Consider the following 15344-nt stretch of genomic DNA (forward strand, 5'->3'; position numbering starts at 1 on the left):
CAAAAGCATCATACATCCTCAACCCATACTCATTATCTTGATAATTTTGCTATTGCTCTCCTAGAGGTTTTCTCCCATAGCCCTCCCACAAAACCACAGGCAAATTCAAAACCTTCTTTTGCCTTTGATCACAGTATGTTGATTAGCAAGGAGGACAGGGCCTAAGGTCTTTGTAGCAATTAGTTAAAAAACAAAACGAAACAGAAAAAGGCCAGAGAAACTCACTCCAGAATGACTGCACAGGCTACAGTGACTACAGTGACTGTATGAAGTTCATGGCAAAGGGATTTACAGGCCCTAGAGTCTTAGGGGGCATGAACTCAGCCTACCTGAATGCTTTTATGAATCCTATCTGTGTCTGTATGCACCTGGATACTTTAAGAGAACAAGGGATATTTGACTCCAGTGGACAGTGGATTGGGAGAAAGAGGTAAACCTTTTCTTTTTTTCCACTCCTGCTCTGTCATTCTGCTCCTTTATAAAGTTTTTGTACCCCAAGAAGCTCAGTTACCATAGGGGTCTGCTGAGCTACAGTGGCTGGAAATTACAGATATTCTAACATGAAAGCATCTTCAGGCATTCACAGACAAAACTAAACTGGGAGGTAAGGACTAAGATTGTACCAGGAAAACCAAGACTGAGCCAGCATCTCTGTTGGTGCAAATTTTGGGCAGTCCCACCAGCCTTCAAGGAGCCCCATGACTGTCAGCAGCTCAGGTCTAGCCAGGGCATACAGAAACTTTGGCAGGGAAGACCCAGTTTGCATCTCACTGGCAGCACTAGGCACTTCAGAAGATTAGCATCAAAGGCACATCTTCCCATGGTTTTCCTTTGAATTAAGAACCGTGATTGTTCTCTTTGTAATCTGTGTTTTTTTGCAAAGCTGCCTTTCCCCAAAGACCCCTAAAATATTTTGCAAGCCAAAGGCCTCATTCGGATCTGTCTTATATTGATATAAATGAAAATTACCCTGTTGGTAGATCAGAATCAAGCCCTTTGTGTACACAGCATTCTTGAAACTCAGCCTTCTCTTGGGCAGAAATCAATCAGCATGCTTGTTTGGCTTTAACCCTGCTGTCATGAGCAATAAACCTATTGCAGTGGGAATTGAGAGCGTGCACCCAGTAATGACTGCACATTTGATGATCTAGGGTTGACTGGGCTGACGGGTAAAATTCCTCAGGACAGGAATGGCCTCTTAGAGGAGGTCAGAAATTGCAAACATCACAAATGCAGTATAGCAAGGGGATGTCAACCCTAGGGTGTCTCCGCAGTTTTAGTGCAGATGACGTTGACACCTTGCTATAGAGGTAATCAAGCAGTTTGATTTGCAGATCCCTACGCATTTGCTTACAGAGGTGCAGGCCCCAGTACAAAAACTTATGTCTCCTGACAATAGACTTTCATTTTCACAGGTCTTTTTAGACCAGCTCACAAGTCCAGAGGGTTGTATTGACTTGCAGTTTGAAAACCCTTGGCTTAAATCACCAGCCTGTAGCACAGCTGACACTTCTAAGTACTGCTGTGATGAAGAACAGATAACTAACTTGTATGGGGAAAGGAGAAGAACCATTGCTAATCAAGTGACATGGCTTCTATTGAGCTTTCAAGCATTGGCTTTCACCAGCGCATGCATTCGCCTCCATAGTTTCAGCATGTTGCCGCTTTAAAAGCCATTCGGGGACGGGGACAGTCTTTCATTGAATTTTCTCTATAGGTAACTGCAAATGAAAAAAGGGCAGGAGGAGGCAACAGAAACAGGTAGCACCCTTTTTTCTTCTCTCCCTGCTTATTTCACTCCACATAAGCCTTAAATTGCTCAGTACAAAACTCTTCCCATGGGATCCTGAGGCATCAAAAGGTCTCATTTTAATTTATTGGCATTTCTCAGCTAAGGTAGGAAAAAAGCGAGAGTGCAGGTGCATGTGTAGGGGGATTTGAAAACAAAATAAATAACCTGAGGCAACTCTGGAGAACTAAGTAAACAAACAAATAAATAAATATCGACCTGGTTTTGCTTTCAGGGAGGGAGCATTGCCAAGGAGAGCAAGTTTGCTCACAGTTCTCTGTGGGGTCTTCCCGGATTTTGCACTACAGAAACACAGCACATGGAAAGCATCGGGAGAAACAGGCTCCTACCCTGGGTCCACATTCTTCTTCCCCTGTAAACCCCCTTCAATTAAAATGCCCCTACCTTGAAAGCACAGAGCTCATTTTGAGGTCCTCAGTGGAGAGCTCAGATCTCCCTTTGCCTTCTGCCCAAAAGGGTTGCTTTAAATAAATAATGATGTGCTGTAAATAAATCCAGGATTGTTTTCCCTGGAAAGATTTCTGAGGAGCCTGGGCAAGAGCGGAATGAATGTGGAGGAGTGTTTCAAACCAGAAGGAAGAGATATACAGAGTTTTAGCTACCTTGCACCACTAAATCACAGGGACAGATCTAAAAAGCCCAGCAGGAGCAGTGCGTAGAACAGCAAAACTCTCCTTGTAGGTGTTATTCCCACCAGTTGCTTCACTACTAGCCTCCCCTCCCGACGCCCGAGTATGCCCTGCTACATGAGAATACACCCAGAGCTGTCGGGGCTTGTGTTCGCTTAATAGCATCGATTGTTTTTAATTATCTGGCTGCAGTTAGGCAGCTCTGCCTTAGTGTCAGACAGTCCCCAGAGAGGCAGGGCTGACGCCTCGCAGCCCAGTCAGCCGAAGCCGCGTTCCCCCGGTGCTGGTGGCAATGACACAGCTACCAGAGGAACTAATACCAAGCAGCATCTGAAAGCAATAAAGCAAATGAAAACTGCGGGGAAGCGTAAGCTGCAGGCGTCCTGGTGGGAGCAGCCAATGTGTTTGGTTATACGGAGAGAATTCATTAGCAGCCATTTTTATCCTGAAAGACATCCCAGCCTTGGAGATAAGGTTCCTGTTGAGATATTTCCTTGTCATTCATAGCTTTTGATCTCTAATTTTCATCTTAATTTCTATTCAATTGCTCTCAGACGCCAGATTCCTCTCTTCTCCCTGTTACCAAATGACTTAGCAGTAGCAAGCTTGTTGGAGACCCACAGTTTCTACCATGACAATGAACATTCACAACCACTCCAAATACCTCCATTCCTGTAGCAAAAGGACATGTATTTTCCTCCTACCAATGCACATGCCACCCCATGGGAGGCAGTTCTCACCACAGGCTGGCAGGACCGAGACTCATAACACACTGTGGAAAAGTCTACCCTATGACCGTAGCAGGACTGGTACCCATTCCCAAAGTAAAACTACCTGAAAAACAGACCCTGGCAATGTGCTTAAGCCCCGTTTGCTTAAACTTAACTCAGAAAAGTCTCTGTGGTTCATTTTAACTATAGGTGCATCATGCTTTTGGTTTCACTGACAGAGCACCCCGCAAGCCTTACTTGGAGTCTGATTCATAGGAGAACTGCAACTTGTAAATATTTAATACAAGTGGACACACAGTATTCTGAAATGCATGGGTATCAGAGCCCGCAGCCCATTATTTCCAGAAAGTCCATCAAACAATGGCAGGCAGATGGAGCAACAACAACAACAAATCTGGAACATCCCCGAAAATTCACATCTTGTGAGCACAAATAAGATTGCAGCAAGCTATTGTTTGGATTTAGACCCAAATTAGCTTTGCATACTTTTGTAGCTCAAGTAAAGAGAATGAATACAGCTCATCTTACTCATCTGAACACAAAACTCCTTCCGATGGTTTGCCCGGTGTAATGGTCAGGGAGGCATATCTGATACTGTGCAGAATATAAATGCATTTCCCTTCAGCTTTTTGCAAGTTCCCCAAGCCTACCATTATCATGAGCTAGAGGCAAGCTTCATTTCTGTTGTTAGGAAAAGGACTGCTCTCTGACTTCAGAAAAGTGGCTTCTCCAGCCCATTTACCTCAAGATCTCCCCTTGGAAGAGGGTCATTCGGGTGTCCTATTGCTTCTTTCCAGTTGCTGCTGGGGTAGCCAGCCATCCTGAGCACATTGGTCTTCCTAATATTTGGCCAAGGATGTTGAAAGTAGATGACTCATCTGCAATGTCACTGTCACTTTGCTGCACTGAGCCTGAGACAGGCCAGGAATGGACTGGATAAGCCTAACCCAGGAGATACTCAAAGGGAATTTGTATTCAAGGGAGTCTGAAGCCTTGGGAAGGATACCAAAACTCTCTCTTTGGAGCAGGATTTAACACAGATTGAAAATCTTCCATACACTTCAAGGTTTTCTGCTTCATTCCCAGGGATGCTTTGCAAGCATGTCAACCCTAATTAAATAATTCAAAATAATTACATTGTTTTTGAAAACTCTCTGTCAAATATATACATATATATATAATTTGTAACTTACATGATCACAGTAATACGTCAAGTTCCTGAACGTCATTGAGTCCTGCATCAAATTGCCTTCAGTCTAAATTGTTTTATTCTGTTCAATTGGGTTATAAAACCTTGGCCACCTAGTGAATCTGGTAGTGGCTATAAATCTCTGCAGCTGGGAAACTGGAAGGCAGCCCTGCCTACCTTACAATGAGAAGAAACCCTGCTTCCCATTCCAATTCAGCAGTGCCTGCAGAGTATAAAGACCTTTCTGAGCAAAATCCTTCAAAAATAGTAATAAAGAACCGAGGGGAGCCCAGGGAAGAACATGTAATTATAGATGTTATTTGGAGGGCTCTGCTGCATTTTGAAGGACATTTTGAAAGCCACAGCAGTGATGGGATGGGATTTTTGCTGTGCAAGAGTTTGCAGGCGTCCTGCTGCAAGGCATATTGACAGGACACATGCAGCACCACCATACCACTGCTGAGCTATATCACTTTGTTGTACCCACTGCTTGTAAGGCCCTTAGAAACCTAGTGAGCTACAGTGAATGTTGCTGAACATCCATTTCCCAAGGCTATTGAAATAGGATTTTTTTTTTTTTTTGGTGAATGGCCAATGAATAAAACAATCCTGACGGAAGAAAACCAGCCAATTCCTGGCTTCTGTGTTAGGATTGAATAAAGAGGATCAGCTCACACAGTAGGTGAAAAGGATACAACATACTTGTGATAAACTGGTTGCCTTTTATCCCATTTTCTATTAACTTCCATGTTTTCAGTTTTCCTTCCCTCAAAAAAATTATTATAAAGCCTTGTATAACATTGAGGTCAAACTAATGGCTCTGTAGTTGCCCAGAACATCTCATCCTCTCCCTGCTTTTCTTATTTAACCATGGAGCCCAAATCCTGTTTTCCAGTTACATGAGCTACCCATGACTGAATGAATGCATCATTGCTACTGGACTAGACAATTCACATCTTTCTTCTTCCAGAATTTGGGGACAGAGACTATCTGTCTTCAAGTCTCCCTTCCTCCTCCTATGTGGTCATTCCCATTTCTATAGCTTCATCCTCATTTGCTTTCACTTGCAAATTCACCCATGTCCTTAATCAAAATGAAGGTGGTGCTCTCATGAGCAGCTGAGCCAGTCTAGCACTGCACAGGCTGCAAGGGGAAGATCCTGCCTCTCTCCTCCCTCATCTCCCCATGGTCCCGCTCATCACTGGCACCAACTTGGGTATTTGTGGAGCAGTTTCCTGAGCTGATTCAACTTGTTAAAATGGCAGAAAAACTAGCCACGTGCTTTGCTGGGGTAGTTTGCTGACGGGTTACGGAACTGGCACAAGACATGGAGTGAGTCTGCGTGACGGTGGTGGGGAGATGGGAAAGCATAGCAGAGCCTCTGCTTGCTGGCAGAGATAAGCAATCTCTTAAGCCATCTCGCCCCATCTCACAGAACTGCACCCCGAGGCAAAGCATTTGTTCAGTTTTGGTGCCATATTTTTAACCTCTTTGCTCTCACTGAGTTGTTCTCTCCTATTCCTCTAGCTGAAAAACCTTCTGGTTTTGATTTTAATTTCCTTTGCAAGGCTTAACTCAGCTTGACAGTTGGCGGTTCTCACAAGCCTTCTATGCTTTCTGACCTCTAAGATGAGGCTTCTTTTGCTGGTCAGGTCTGTTTTTCAGCCCTTGTAACCTTTCACTCTGCCCATTCCAAATATCCTGTTTGAAGTGGATCTTGCACTTGGGTCAGTCTGGAGCCTTCCTCTGCAACAGTGGTCCCTATCCTGAGCAGGGTACAAGAGCAAAGGGTGGAAAAAACCCTAAAGAGTATTCCACACATCCTCCACACAACAGTCCTAGAGCTCTTCAGCCCCATTGGTTTTGCAGCTAATTCCTCTAATTTGTTTAAATTTTCCCCTTTGAACCTAAGTTACGGATCCCTTTTTTAATACTTTCATTTTATTTACATCAGCTCATCTCATGATCACAGATCCAAAGTCATTCTTTTCTCTAGAGATTTCACTGTTTACAAAATCAAATCTAAAATCTCATCATCTTGTATTTGTTCTGTAACTGATTAGTGAATGGGTCAGCCCACACCTAGGACTGTATGAGCCTTTCTTGGTAGCATTTATTTTCCAGTACCTGTGTCCAGAATTAAAGCTTTCCATAATGACACAATTCTCACTTGTATATATATTGCTCCATATATTTGTACATAAGAAATAAATCTTTAGTTTACCGTCCAGCCCTGGAACCTATAGGAGATTCCTAGTATGACTCAGCTTGAATGTCTTTAGCCAGCTATATCACATTGACCCAACTGTGTTTTGCTCTGCCAGTGCAGCCAGTTCTTATTTCTTGGCAGTCTCTTCTCCCTCCAATCTTTGTTTCTCTCTCTCCTGACCAGCGCCTATTCCCCATTTCCTGTGTTCCAGGTACGATGGCTATTCCACCATATTCCCATTATCCTTATAATATCCTGTCTTACATCCCGCATTGGTAGTTCAAGTTCCTCCATTTTATTGCTAATGCCTCTTCAATCAGTAGACAAATGTTTCAATGCTTTTTACTGGCCAATATAATTTTTCCACCTGCATTAGACAAAATCTACTTATTATCAAATTGCCTATTTGATTATTGCTTGCAGCAATAATCGTTCTTTTCCACAGAATCCATTCTACTGTCTCACATCCCAGTACACACCATTTTTTCCCTTATGCACTGAATCTCCTCTTCCTCTGTGCTGAATCCAGGTGTAAGGATTACATAGATGGCTCCCAAACCCGCTCCCTCTTTTCTCATTTTCAATTTCTCATGAGAGCTTCATACATGCTAGTTTTTATCCTACAATACCACTGTCTTTACTGAGGTGAAATCAATCCACTGAATCTCTTTTTCATTAGTAATTCTCCATAATCAACTGTCTCAAAATCATCCTTCCTGATGAATATTTGAGGCACTTGTTCATAATGACTTCACTTACCCTTTCCAAAGGCTGAAAGACTCATCCAAGACTCATTTCTCTGAATGTCTCTCCTAAGTGGGCATAATTATCCTTGATTCCCCCTCATGTCCTTTGGGGACTTGCTTTAGCTTCCAAATCCACATTGTCTCCCTGTTCTCTTCTGGACCCTTTCCAATGACAGGTCAGTCAGCTCTTCTTGGCAAGGACCCTCCTGTCTCCTGCCTTTCTGCAACTGGTATGAATCAGTGGTGTTCTTTCTCCTGCCTGCAGATGGGTGGATGAGTGCATACTCATCTATCCCTTCTCCCCTGTGTTTTACCCTCTTACCTCTTTGTAGCCTCTTGGGTCCCTGGATAGTTCCATTTTATCTTCTTTTCTTGTTGAACTACTTGTTCTTCTCTTTCCTGCTGGTTTCTCCTCCCGTTTCTGCAATGCAGTGGACCTCTTCCTCAGCCCAGTTGCTCCTCTGCTAGTCTTTTCCTCTACCTTACTTCTTACCCTTACTTCTACAAGTGACTGCAATCAACCAGTAGTGTACCTTTCCAGGTGCCTTGTCCAGCGTATGTCTGAATGACCTGAGCTGTCCATGTAGGCTCCATGCATCTCCAGCAAACCTTCAGTTCCCCCACTGAACTCCACTGTTGTCTCCAATGACACCCCCAGATTTCCTACTTCCTCTTCTTTGAGGAAGGCAAATACCATGCATAAATGTCCCAATATTTCTAAACTAGGATACATCCAGCATCTTCTGCATTCACTGATCACATCATGTCTTTGGGTCACTTCTATTTCTGCTTCACTGCCCCATTCTTAATGGAAAAAGGGCAGCCATGCTCAGCCCTCTATTAAAAACTCCCTTTCTTATAGCTCCTACCATAAGACAAAAGTTCTGCAGGGCAAGGTAACGTCACCTGGCATTTTGCATTTAACATGATGTGCCTCCTCCTGGGCTGATGTAACTGGTGTGAAATATCTTATCACTTTACCTAGATCTGACAAAAAATGTAGCTCAGGACCTACTAGCAGTTGGTGCTTCAGTGCCTGTACGAATAAGCAACCTTGCCCTGCATTATGGACAAGGAGCATGGAGAGCTTTGTTTTCTCCTCCAACGTGTCTGCCATATGGGAATAACTGGCTAAGCTCACTTCCTCCTTCTGGTAACTGAGGGAACCAGGGATCACACTGTGGCTTTTGGAATTAAAATCTGGTTTCATCTATGTATCTTGAGTGGCAAAGTAACATGCTGCTCATACCTAAGGGCCTGGGTTGGAGCCACAGTTATGGTATTATTAGAAAAGTTTCCTCTGAACAGCAGGTATCTGGTCTCTAGATAGCCTTACCCTGGGTTTTGGATTCGGTATCTGTAGGATGAGTTACTGTGCAGAGTTTCTAGTATTTTAATATGGGCTCTACTCACACTGCATCTTCTCCTGTCACTGCCGTCTCTTTCTTCTCCCCGAGCATCTGTTTTCCAAAAACTTGTAGGCGCTTAATATCTCTGAGATCCTCAAAACCTTAGTTAAAATTGCTACGTGGCTGAACAGTTATTTAGGTAAAACAGCAAATACACACACGCACATGGCACATACAAATCCCAACTACGTTATAAAACCAGGCAAAAAAAGTATCAATATGTGTTCATCTTTAGCTAAGCACTGACAGCAAGGCAATGTATTATCTTTGCCAGTCTTATTTTCACTTGAATGGTTTTTCTTTTATCCCCTGTGGTGTTTAAGGTCTTCCAAAAGAAATACAAATGATCATTGGAAATGAATAGCTGGTTGTGCATGGGTGTTGGGAGAGTGCTGAAAATGGGCTTTCACTCTGCATTCAGTGAGAAAGTGAATCACTCTCACACAAAGCTAGAGCCTCGAATGCGAGGGGAGAGAATGAAAGCAGGATGTGATTCTCAGATGACATTTGGTGCTGTTTTTCTAGTGGAACAGTGCATAGATTCGGTGTAGAGGAAACACAGCATCTCACTGCTGGGGAGCATTTGCATTCATTTTGAAGTGATCTATGAGCTCTCAGGTCCTTTAAGAAAATGGGGAATAACATGAAAAGAGACAGAAAAGGGGAGGAGAAAGCAGAAGGAGCCATAGGGCCAGTCTGAAGGCTCTGGGAAGCTGTGGAGGGGCAGAAGCCTGGGTTTAGCAAGCTGCTGTCTGCCCCAGCTATGCCTGTAAAGATTATTTAATCTGTTCTTGAACTTTACATAGAAATCTCAATCTTGCATAAAAATAGAGTCCCAGAGCTGGAGATAAGGGATCCAGGAGCTAACCAGAGGCTCTGAGGCCGTATGAGGTTAAAACCTACCTCATTATTCCACTTAAAGCAAGGATGGGCTTAAAACACAGTCAGCTGTGTGGGGTCGGTGTGTGCAAATTTCGCTTGTTTGAGAACTAAAAGTGAGTTCAAGCGCTGCATAGCAGATGTGCTGGAGGTAATAGCTTTCCTTGTACCCTTCTTTGGCTCAGCTTACCTACTTCATGGAGGCACCCTTGCTGGTGCCTCCAGCATCCACCAGCTGGACAAGAAGGGCCGCATCCCCTCCATGTAACCCACTCATCGTTAATTTGGGGGCTAATACTTGGAGTACGTAAAGTCTGGTTGCTCTTGGATTCAAACCCCAGCTGACGTAGATCAATGAAGCTTCATTGATTTCACTTCCACCAGCTCAGCCAAGCCAGTTCCAAGAGACGTGAACACCATTAAGCTCATTTAGCTCACCATTTCTTCTCAGAAACTACTCCCCATGTTCCTGCACTGCAGGAACATTGGAAGAGCAATGACTCAAAAGTGAGAGAAACCTGTCCTTGAGGCTAGGTCTTTTAGCAGCTGGAAAAAGGAGAAGATACTCAGTTTGTACAAGCAGACATTGCTGAAGAGCTGTAGGAGAAGTAATGTCTACCTACACTTGCAGATCTCTCTGTGCACCCTGCCCAAGGTTATAGATGTACCACTAATGGGGCTTCTGAGATGGTGTTCAGTGTGGGGACATGGGAGAAAAATTCTTGCTTGTTCAGAAGGAAAGTGAGTAACTCTCCAACATAGCTCTAGCGGGGCGTGATTGTCACTGATGTGACAATGATGTGACAATGATGTGTCACTGATGTTCCAGGCAGTGTGGCCCTACCCAGAAATGAGGTACTGCTGACTGGTGGTACGCCTTCTCCAGGGAAGCAGTGAATCATCATAGCATGAGTTCCTACATGTTTTCAAGTTGTGGACACTCCCCTAAAAGGATGAAGGGTGCCATCCCCAAAGCTTGCCATCTGCCCAGTGAAGTGGGGAAGTCCAGAGGGAGACCTGCAGCCCATAGCCTTCCCACTGTCAACTCCAGCTGGGTCCCTGTCCCCTGTCCCTACTGCACCGATTGGTCAGTGGGTCTGCTCCATGGAGGGGAAACATGTTTTTGAAAATCTGATTTTCTGATTTCAGTGCTATGCCATAGCTGAGCTTATATGACCGGGTGGGACCCCGCTGACGGGCAGGGTGCTAGGCTTGGGTATACCCTGGCAGGGTGTCCCCAGTGCCGTCCCCCTCACCCAGGGCTGGATACATGCCAGTGCACCCTCTCCAGATCTGAATTTACTCTAGCAGTAATGAGCTGTCCACGCTGCCTGCCCTGTCACAAAAAAAAGGTCCATCCTCACAGAAAACAGCATACCCGCAGAGAGTCTGGCTCCAGCGCTCCTGCGAGCCCCGTGTGAATTAAGCACTTATTTTAATTTGTAGGAGATTTGCAGACTTTAATTACTATTGGAGTTTCATAGAGCATGATAACTATTTTTTCATTCTCTTTTTGACTGGTGTGATGAATAGTTATCAATAGTTCGTCAAAGTTACAGGCAGCATCTGTCCTGGACAGTGAGAAAAAAAATCCAGCAGCCTGCTTAAAAAAGCAGTGATTTAAAATGACTGGCAAAGGTGCTTCTGCCGGGTCAGAGTGAGAACAAGCACAAAGGCATCTCACTTTTCCTCTTCTTTTTTTTTTTTTTTTTTTTTTGTGGCAGTGTCTGGGTGGTGGCTCATTATCAATTGTAAATTACAGGGGGTGGAGAAAGGGACATGAATGACAAAGTTCAGAAACAGCATCTGCTGAAGAAAAACAAATGAGGTGGGGGGCAAAGCAGGAAAAAACAGATGAAACACTGTAATTGCTTGGCAACAAGTTGCTATTGTAATTTAGAAAATTGGAAGCATCCGTTCTCAAACAGTTCCAGCTTTATTTCATTTCTTCTTTATTTTTGACTGCAGCCCTTGTTTTGCGATCAGCTGTGTCCTCCTGTAGGATTACTGGCTCTCCCTCACACAGAGCAGTAATGGACCCCTCGTGTTTGGTTATGGGCCATCGAAGAAAGCATTTTGCGATTGTTTCGCAGTGCAGTCATTTAACAAGATTAGAGATAATTTGCCCCTTGGAATGCAAAACTGTTTCTACAGGTGCTTAAGCTTCCTGGCTTTTGGATTAGAGGCCTCATTTTGTTTTGTACCATTGCATTCAGCGAGGTCTCCAAGGACTGTAAATAAATGAACAGCTACCCTCTGCAGCTGTGAAACTAATTTTCCAGCCTGAGCTACAAGAGTTGCAGCTTACAAAGCTCAGTGGATGCAGATAAATATGTGCATGCTAATGTATTAAACGTGCTGATTAACTAATACTGACTGTGCCTGAATGCAAGCCATTTGCCCACTGGGAGACTCTGGAGAAACAAGCCTGACCAGAGAGGGAGCAGGTTGCTGGAGGCAAGCAGGAGGTGCAGGGTTGTCAGAGCTGCGAGGGGTGGTAAAAGGGGTGATGCCCATTCTCCCTGATGCTGGCAGAATTTCTTCACACCTCCCTACCTCATTCTCCCATAGGGGAGAGAACAACCCCCAGTCTTTGGCCACATCCAGGAGGACGGGAAGTCTAGTAGACGTCCACTGAGATGGGGAACCTCAAGGATGTAGGGATGCCATGGACTGCTTCCAAAGGAAAGGAGAGCCAATGCACGCTCCCCCAGGGACTCCCGTGCATTGCATCCAGCTCTGGTCCTGCCAAATAGATGTGGTCTCTGGAGAAATTCTCCAAGAAGGATCATGGATTCCTGGATGGAGCTGGCTCATGGTTACTGGGGATTGGAGAAAGCCTCATTTATTTGACTTCCCCCATTTTTTTCCTTTGTCCCTTCCTTTTCTTGTACTGTTTCCCTTCCTTCTTTGGGTGTGATTTGTTTATTTGAGCTGAGAGGGAAACTGGATTCACGATTTCCAAAGCTGTCTTTTTTTCCAAAGTTTTTTTTTAATTCAGATGCGGGATGAAAATCAGACCTTCTGAAATTCTCCACAAGACAAAATTACTTTTGTCTTCTCAACCCTGTGGCAATTCTCAATTTGGGGACAGCCTGAGCAAGCCTAGCTGGGGCCACAGACCCCCTCTGCTTTGGACATACTTTCTGGCCCCTGTCAGACTGGCCTGAGTCTGGCTCCCTGGGAGGCTCAGGAGCACCATGCTTCTGTAATTCCTGGACCTGGGAGGCCCAAGGTGCCAAGCACCCTGCCAAACTAGCCACCGAGGACACGGGGCAAAGGTTGAAACCTGCCTGGCAAGCGCAGCTCCATCAAGAGCATGCTCTGGTGCTGGCAAAGCCCTCCTGACACTCAGCCACCTCCACAGCACACTTTAATCTGGGCAAATCAGCAGCTTCTGGGGCAATAGATGTTTCTTCATGATCAGCCTTAATTTCTCACTGGTGGCAGTGAAAACCCTGCATGCGGTAGAGGACTTGCTTTCTGTACCTCTCTGCTTGGTCACGGCACTGTGCACTGAAAGCACAGATCCCCTGGCTCTGGGAGGGTAACAGGTTCCCAAGGGGATCACTGCAGGTAGGCCATGCGAAAAAGACCTCTCTCGCATTATTTCAGACTGTGGTTGCGCTCAGGTTGTTGATGACAAGAAAGCAAGATCTTGTGGTTCGAAGGCTGTATCTGCTCAAACCCGACGCAAGGCCTGGCAGAGTTAGGTTAAGGGTGTGTGACTTCGGTGGCTTTCAAATCAAACTCAATTAAAGGGTCTTCTTTTGCCTAAGTAACACCTGTCTATCACTTAAAATATTATTGACAGAAATGAACACTCACCTGTTAAAAGCAACATAGTATTTAACCAATGGCAAATTAAAGGTGGAATCCTCCATTCTATCATTTTAGCAAAATATTTCCGACATACAGTTGAGGAGATAGATAGGTGAAATACAGAAGAGATTTAGTGAGCATTCCTTCATTCCTGCACCGTTTGATTTCTCTTTAGACCTCCTGAGTCTGTGGATGTTAAGAGTTTGACAGGGAGAAAGGATGATCAGTTGTTTGGAGACCAATCCAAGATTTAGAAGTTCATTGTTTAAGACCTTGCTGTGCCAAAGGTCTTCTGGCTCTTTGAACAAAACGCTGAAACATTTCAGAGTATTTAGGAGCCCAGGGGACAGAAGACTTTAACTACCAGGGTCTATAGGCTTAAACTGAATCATTTCAAAAGTGATTTAGGTGAGATTTTTTCATACAGAGTTTTACAGTCTTCAGATAGGTAAACATGGAAAAGAAAGATTTTGTCAGAGGAGCCAAAGGTATGTTCAGCTGCAAGATGCCACCAAGAGGGATGGCTCTATTCCAGCCTAACCCTCGCTGCTTGTTCCCACCTGCCCCGAGCCATCTACTGGTGGTGAAGCTTTGGTAAGGTTAGTATTTTTGGGAGGTAGAGTGCACAGTGAGATCAAATGAGCACTGGCATCAGACAAGGGAGCAACAAGATTTAGCAAGTACAGGTGAACATGACCATCCCTTCTGGCACCAGGTAGTCCTATTAGCTCAGCTGGAAGGTGGAAAAGCTCCTCAAACTGTCTGTCTTTAGTTTTTTCCCCCTTTTTAAAAAATAAGATTAGCTGACCCTTTCAAAATTATCTACCATTTTTAATGAATGTCAAACTCTTCTCAGAAATTTTCCTTTTTTTTTCTTTTTGGCTCAAAACATTTTTCACCTCCACTCCAAGAGATTTAAGAGCACAGACAGCTTCAGTTGATCAGAAATGCATTTTTGGCAAACAAAATATTTGCACAGAAAATTTTGCCCAGCTGTACTCATAAAAGTTATTGAAAGCTTTTCTCACAGTTCTTCTTCTAGTAAAACGGCAAAATAGGATGTCCTTATCCGACACAGAGATTGCAAGAATAAATGTGTTAAGAAATGTGACTCACACAGTAGGAGCCAAAAAGATAGGTGTCGTAAATTGTGTCCCTGAGGAAATAATAATAATAATAAACAGTCTTAGAGCCTGACAGGGTATCACATGAAAAGAGCAAATTCCACCTAGTTCATCTGCTTCAGCCAGCTGAAGCCCTGGACTTACTGATGCACAGTTTGGTACTTGCCTTTTCACTGATGAGTGAGAGCAGATTTTGCGGAGGAGGCATTTCTGCAAGAGGAGTGACATTGAAGTTTCCTACAAATTTCCTACAAGCCACCAGGCAGTCACTTGACAAGCAGCAAAGTTCAAGCAGTAGCAAGCAAAAAAGAAGAAGAAAAAGCAAAGGTAGTACTAAGAAACCTGCCCAGAAACTACAACTCAAATAACCAGCCCTACTAACTAGGCAGCCACATGGAGAGCACGTATACCTTCAGAGCAAGGTGATGCCAGCGGGGATTGGTCAGGACCAGACTTTCCAGATGGCTGCATATATTGCTCAAACTTCATGCAAATACTATTTGCATGGTTTTAACTGCTTGTGTACAGAAAATCCCAATCATCACCCCTATGAATGCTTATGGAAAGCAAGAAGAAAAATATGATTGGCAGCACACAAGTAAATATGCAGGTTTAATATGACGCAGCGCTTGTGGATATCTGGTTGCAGGCATCAGCAATCTCTAGTCTGAGCAGAGCAAAGAGGACTGCCGGACAGTTTGTAGTCCTTTAGGCCCCAGTTCTGCACAGTGCAATGCTTAGAGGTGAGAATGTGCCTAGGGATCTCCTAGGGATGCACTGCGAGGGATCCCCATCC

This window comes from Mycteria americana, chromosome 4 (assembly GCF_035582795.1).
Source record: "Mycteria americana isolate JAX WOST 10 ecotype Jacksonville Zoo and Gardens chromosome 4, USCA_MyAme_1.0, whole genome shotgun sequence".
Lineage (NCBI taxonomy): Eukaryota > Metazoa > Chordata > Aves > Ciconiiformes > Ciconiidae > Mycteria > Mycteria americana.